This window comes from Hordeum vulgare, chromosome 6H, assembly GCF_904849725.1.
Source record: "Hordeum vulgare subsp. vulgare chromosome 6H, MorexV3_pseudomolecules_assembly, whole genome shotgun sequence".
In the NCBI taxonomy this organism is placed as follows: Eukaryota; Viridiplantae; Streptophyta; class Magnoliopsida; order Poales; family Poaceae; genus Hordeum; species Hordeum vulgare.
The window spans coordinates 171,022,852-171,030,166 of NC_058523.1; positions in this window are offsets into that span (position 1 = coordinate 171,022,852).

Here is a 7,315-nt window from a genome sequence, read left to right on the forward strand (position 1 = left end):
ACTTCATGTTGTGGAGTTGAACCAAGATGTTTGTAAGTGTAAGGAGATCGCCTACTTCGTGAAGATATACCATGAGTGATGCTAGTCCTATGTGGACGGAAGCCATGGTGGAATAGACAAGTCCGCTTCTTCGTGGACCCCTTGTGGGCAGAGCCCTCCGTGGACTCTTGCAGCCGTTACCCTCCGTGGGTTGAAGTCTCCACTAAAATGGACATATGATAGGTCCACATATTGGAACCATGCTAAAAATCAACGTGTCAACCTTTGCATTCGATCTCCCTACTTTAACCTTTATTTACACTTGCATGCTTTACTTTCCGGTGCAATACTCTTAGATATGCATGTGTACGGTGTACTTGACTAGTCATAGTTGCTAAAACTGGTCCAAACTAAAAATTGGGAAAAATGCTATGTTTTTATCTTGTCAAGTAATCAAATCACCCCCCCCCCTCTAGACATACTTTCGATCCTACACAACTCTTCACTAGCGCCTCCTTCTCGACAAGGGCGCTCGCACGGCCGGCCTTCGCCTCGGCGGCCTCCCGTTGGCCCTCCGTGCGAACGGCCTTGGCCTCGCCTTGGAACTCCTTGGCAGAGGCCTCAAGTTGGCACCACCCCTTGGGCAACCTCGCGCGCTCCGCATTCAGGCCCACCTCAGCGTCCCGAAAACCCACCTTGAGTTGGGCGAGCATGTCCAGGCGTTCGTCAGGGCTCCACGAGTGAGCAACGCGTCCTCGCCCACCAGGGCAAGGTATTCCCGGGGTGCCGCCGGCCCGGCAGTACCGATGCTGTAACCAGAGTGGCCCCGACACCCTCCGCCTGAGGCACACGATGCTGTGGGTCCTCCCCCGCATCAGGAATCCGTGGCACGCTTGCAGAGGACGTCGCATGAACATCCAGGGCCCCGATGGTGATCGTGACTTCGACAGTTGGCGTTCGGGGATGGACCACCGCAGCCTTGGCTGATGGCGCTCGCGGCTGGGCCATTGTGTCCCCCACACTCGCGCCTCCTTGCTGCATAGAGGGGACCCTTGGAGATGAAGTGGTGCCTGTGCGCCCGAGCACGGCGTCCAGCTTGCGCAAGCTACCTTCGCGCCCGCCAAGACCTCGATCAATGGATGAGAGTCCCTTCGAGACTTGCTCACCTTCGCCCCAATGGCGGCCTTCTTATTTTTATCCTCGCTGCCACCAGGGAGCGTGTGCCGGAGAAGGGCTGGCCCGAGTAAACTGATCGCGGATGAATATCATATGGATGGGCTAAGGTACATACTCATCCCCGGCGTCCCATTTTCTCTTATTCTCGACGAAGGGTGACACGTGATGAGCCACAAGTGTAGGGCATCTATCGTAGTCCTTTCTATAAGTAAGAGTGTGGAACCCAACGAGGAGCAGAAGGAACTTACAAGTGGTTTTCAGCAAGGTATTCTCTGCAAACACTGAAATTATCGGTAACAGATAGTTGTGTGATAAGATGATTCATAGCGAGTAGCAAGTAACAATAGTAACAAAGGTGCAGCAAGATGGCCCAATCCCTTTTGTAGCAAGGGAAAAGCCTGGACAAACTCTTATAGGAGGTAAAGCACTCCCGAGGACACATGGGAATTTCTGTCAAGCTAGTTTTCATCATGCTCATATGATTCGCGTTCGCTACTTTGATAGTATGATATGTGGGTGGACCGGTGCTTGGGTGCTGCCCTTACTTGGACAAACATCCCACTTATGATTAACCCCCTCTCGCAAGCATCCGCAACTATGAAAGAAGAATTAAGACAAGTCTAACCATAGCATTAAACTAGTGGATCCAAATTTGCCCCTTACGAAGCAACGCATAAACTAGGGTTTAAGCTTCTGTCACTCTAGAAACCCATCATCTACTTATTACCTCCCAATGCCTTCCTCTAGGCCCAAATAATGGTGAAGTGTTATGTAGTCGACGTTCACATAACACCACTAGTGGAAAAACTACATACAACACATCAAAATATCGAACGAATACCAAATTCACATGACTACTTATAGCAAGACTTATCCCATGTCCTCAGGGACAAAAGTGACTACTCACAAAGCATAATTATATTCATGACCAGAGAGGTAATGAATAGCATCAAAGATCTGAACATATAATCTTCCACCAAGTAATCCAACTAGCATCAACTACAAAGAGTAATTAACACTACTAGCAACCTTACAAGTACCAATCGGAGTCGCGAGACGGAGATTGGTTACAAGAGATGAACTAGGGCTTGGAGATGAGATGGTGCCGATGAAGATGTTGATGGAGATGAGTCCCCTTCGACGAGAGGAGTGTTGGTGATGACGATGGCGACGATTTCCCCCTCCGGGACGGAAATTTCCCCGGCCGGACGGCCATGCCGGAGCTCTAGATTGGTTCTGCTCAAGTTCCACCTCATGGAGGCGGCGGCTCCTCCCGAAAGCTTCCTTATGATTTTTTCTGGGACGAAACCCTCCATATAGCAAAATATGAGCGTCGGAGGGGTAACAGGGGGCCCACAAGCCACCCAGGCCCAGCTAGGGGGGTAGGTCGGGTCTGGCAGGCTTGTGGCCTCCTGGTGGCGCCCCTCTGGTACTTCTTCCGCCTAGTATTTTTCATAAAATCCAAAATAATTCCCCGTTGATTTTCACGGCTTTTGGAGTTGCGCAGAATAGGTATCTCAGACTTGCTACCTTTTCAGACCAGGATTCCAGCTGCCGGCATTCTCCCTCTTCATGTAAACCTTATAAAATAAGAGAGAAAAGGCATAAGTATTGTACCATGAAGTGTAATAACATCCCATAAAGAGATAATATTACATAAAAGCATGATGCAAAATGGACGTATCAACTCCCCCAAGCTTAGACCTCGCTTGTCCTCAAGCGGAAGTCGAGATCAACAAATATGCCCACATGTTTGTAGATAGAGGTGTCGACAAAACAAAGTACGGTCATGCATGCATCGTGATCATAATTAGAACAGCAATATCATCATATAATCTCTTATGCTAAAGTGATAATTCCTTCACCAAGTAAAGTATTGATCAAGAACCTTACTGAGAATTAACAACCAATAGCCTTTAATCATTGAAGCAATTGCAATTTATCAAAACATCGGAAAGAGTCAAATAAGAGTTTGTAAAGCAAATCCACATACTCAATCATCCTTTCGTCTTCTACAATTGCTAAAACTCACATGGTACTCATGAGATCAAAGCTTCAGTTGGACACAGAGGAAGATAGGGGCTTATAGTTTCGCCTCCCAATTACTTACCTCAAGGGTAATGTCAACAATAATAACTCATGAGTACTTACTTCCACGTTGACATATGCATATAGGTATTTCCTTAGTACATGACGTTAGCCAAGATAAAGGCGAAATAAGGAATTGGTGTCGATCACCATGACTCTTTTAGGGACAAAAAGTAAAGGAACAAGATAGGCCCTTCGTAGAGGGAAGCAGTGTTGGAAATATGCCCTAGAGGCAATAATAAATTAGTTATTATTATATTTCTTTGTTCATGATAATCATTTATTATCCATGCTATAATTGTATTGATTGTAAACACAATACTTGTGTGGATACATAGACAAAACATTGTCCCTAGCAAGCCTCTAGTTGACTATCTCGTTGATCAAAGATGGTCAAGGTTTCCTGACCATAGGCAAGGGTTGTCACTTGATAATGGGATCACATCATTAGGAGAGTCATGTGATGGACCAGACCCAAACTAATGAACGTAGCATGTTGATCGTGTCATTTTGTTGCTACTGTTTTTCAGCGTGTCAAGTATTTATTCCTATGACCATGAGATCATATAACTCATTGACACCGAAGGAATGCCTTGTGTGTATCAAACATCACAACGTAACTGGGTGACTATAAAGATGCTCTGCAGGTATCTCCGAAGGTGTCCGTTGAGTTAGTATGGATCAAGACTGGGATTTGTCACTCCGTGTGACGGAGAGGTATCTCGGGGCCCACTCGGTAATACAACATCACACATAAGCCTTGCAAGCAATGTGACTTGGTCTAAGTCACGGGATCTTGTATTACAGAACGAGTAAAGAGACTTGCCGGTAAACGAGATTGAAATAAGTATGCGGATACTGACGATCGAATCTCGGGCAAGTAACATACCGAAAGACAAAGGGAATGACATACGGGATTATATGAATCCTTGGAACTGAGGTTCAAACGATAAGATCTTCGTAGAATATGTAGGATCCAATATGGGCATCCAGGTCCCGCTATTGGATATTGACCGAGGAGTCCCTCGGGTCATGTCTACACAGTTCTCGAACCGCAGGGTCTGCACACTTAAGGTGCGGCGATGTTTTATGCTTATTTGAGTTAGATGGTTGGTTACCGAATGTTGTTCGGAGTCCCGGATGAGATCACGGACATCACGAGGGTTTCCGGAATGGTCCGGAGACGAAGATTGATATATAGGATGACCTCATTTGATTACTGGAAAGTTTTCGGCATTACCGGGAATGTACCGGGAGTGACGAATGGGTTCCGGATGTTCACCGGGGGGGCAGCCCACCCCGGGGAAGCCCATAGGCCTTAGGTGTGCCGCACCAGCCCTTAGTAGGCTGGTGGGCAAGCCCAAGAAAGCCCCTGCGCAGGATAAAATAAAATCAAAGAGAAAAAGAAAAAAAAAGGGAAGTGGAAAGGAAGGGAAGGACTCCACCTTCCAATCCTTGTTGGACTAGGATTGGAGGAGGATTCTTCCTCCCCCTTCAGCCGAGCCCCTTGGGGCTCCTTGAGCCTCAAGGCAAGGCCCCTCCCCTCCCACCTATATATACGGAGGTATTAGGGCTGATTTGAGACAACTTTGCCACGGCAGCCCGACCCGATACCTCCATGGTTTTTCCTCTAGATCGTATTTCTGCGGAGCTTGGGCGGAGCCCTGCTGAGATAGATCATCACCAACCTCCGGAGCGCCGTCACGCTGCTGGAGAACTCATCTACCTCTCCGTCTCTCTTGCTGGATCAAGAAGGCCGAGATCATCGTCGAGTTGTACGTGTGCTAAACGCGGAGGTGTCGTCCGTTCGGCACTAGATCGGAGCGGATCGTGGGACGGTTCGCGGGGAGGATCGAGGGACGTGAGGACGTTCCACTACATCAACCGCGTATCTTAACGCTTCCTGTTGTGCGATCTACAAGGGTACGTAGATCGGAAATCCCCTCTCGTAGATGGACATCACCATGATAGGTCTTCGTGCGCGTAGGAAATTTTTTGTTTCCCTTGCGACGTTCCCCAACAGTGGCATCATGAGCTAGGTTCATGCGTAGATGTTATCTCGAGTAGAACACAAAAGTTTTTATGGGCGATGATGTGCGATTTGCTGCCCTCCTTAGTCTTTTCTTGATTTCGCGGTATTGTTGGATTGAAGCGGCTCGGACCGACATTACTCGTACGCTTACGAGAGACTGGTTTCATCGCTACGAGCAACCCCGTTGCTCAAAGATGACCGGCGAGTGTCGGTTTCTCCAACTTTAGTTGAATCGAATTTGACCAAGGAGGTCCTTGGAGAGTGGTTAAATAGCAATTCATACATCCCCATTGTGGTGTTTGCGTAAGTAAGATGCGATCCTACTAGATACCCATGGCAACCACGTAAAACATGCAACAACAATTAGAGGACGTCTAACTTGTTTTTGCAGGGTATGCTCGTGATGTGATATATTGGATGTATGAGATGATCATGTTGTAATAGTTAATATCGACTTGCACGTCGATGGTACGGCAACCGGCAGGAGCCATAGGGTTGTCTTTAAACTAACGTTTGTGCTTGCAGATGTGTTTACTATATTGCCAGGACGAAGCTTTAGTAGTAATAGCATGAGTAGCACGACAACCCTGATGGCGACACGTTGATGGAGATCATGGTGTGACGCCGGTGACAAGAAGACCGTGCTGGTGCTTTGGTGATGGAGATCAAGAAGCACATGATGATGGCCATATCATGTCACTTATGAATTGCATGTGATGTTAATCCTTTATGCACCTTATCTTGCTTAGAACGATGGTAGCATTATGAGGTGATCTCTCACTAAATTTTCAAGCTCAAATTGTGTTCTCCTGACTGTGCACCGTTGCGACAGTTCGTCGTTTCGAGACACCACGTGATGATCGGGTGTGATAGACTCAACGTTCACATACAACGGGTGCAAAACAGCTGAACACGCGGAACACTCAGCTTGAACTTGACGAGCCTAGCATGTGCAGACATGGCCTCGGAACACAAGAGACCGAAAGGTCGAGCATGAATCGTATAGTTGATATGATTAGCATAGATATGCTTACCACTGAAACTATTCTCGACTCACGTGATTATCGGACTTGAGATAGTGGATTTGGATCATGTACCACTCAAATGACTAGAGAGATGTACTTTTTGAGTGGGAGTTCTTAAGTAATATGATTAATTGAACTAATTATCATGAACATAGTCTAATGGTCTTTGCAAATTACAATGTAGCACGTGCTATAGCTCTACTGTTTTTATATGTTCCTAGAGAAAATTTGGTTGAAAGTTGATAGTAGAAACTTTGCGGACTGAGTCCGTAAAACTTAGGATTGTCCTCATTGCTGTGAAGAAGACTTATGTCCTTAATGCACCACTCGGTGTGCTGCACCTCGAGCGTCGTTTGTGGATGTTGTGAACATCCGACATATGAGTTTTTGATGACTACATGATAGTTCAGTGCACGATACTTAATGCCTTAGAAGCAAGGCGTCGAAGACGTTTTGAAAACGTCACAGAACATAGGTGATGTTCAAAGAGATGAAATTGAGATTTCATGCTCGTGCCCTTGTTAAGAGGTATGAGACCTCCGACGAGATTCTTTGTCCATGAAGTAAAAGGAGAAAAGGTCAATCGTTGAGTGTGTGCTTAGATTGTCTGAGTACGACAATCGCTTGAATCAAGTAGGAGTTAATCTTCCAGATGAGATAGTGATGGTTCCCCAAAGTCACTACCACCAAGCTGTGAGAGCTTCGTGATGAACTATAACATATCAAGGATAGATCCAATAATCCTTGAGCGATTCGCGATGTTTGACACTGCGAAAGTAGAAATCAAGAAGGAGCATCAATAGTTGATGGTTAGTAAAACCACTAGTTTCAAGAAGGGCAAGGGCTAGAAGGGATACTTCATGAAACGGCAAACCAGTTGCTGCTCTAATGAAGAAACCTGAAATTGAACCCAAACCCGAGACTAAGTACTTCTGTTATGAGGGGAACGGTCACTGAGGCGGAGCTACCCTAGATGCTTGGTAGATAAGAAGGCTGGCTAAGTCAACAGAAGTAT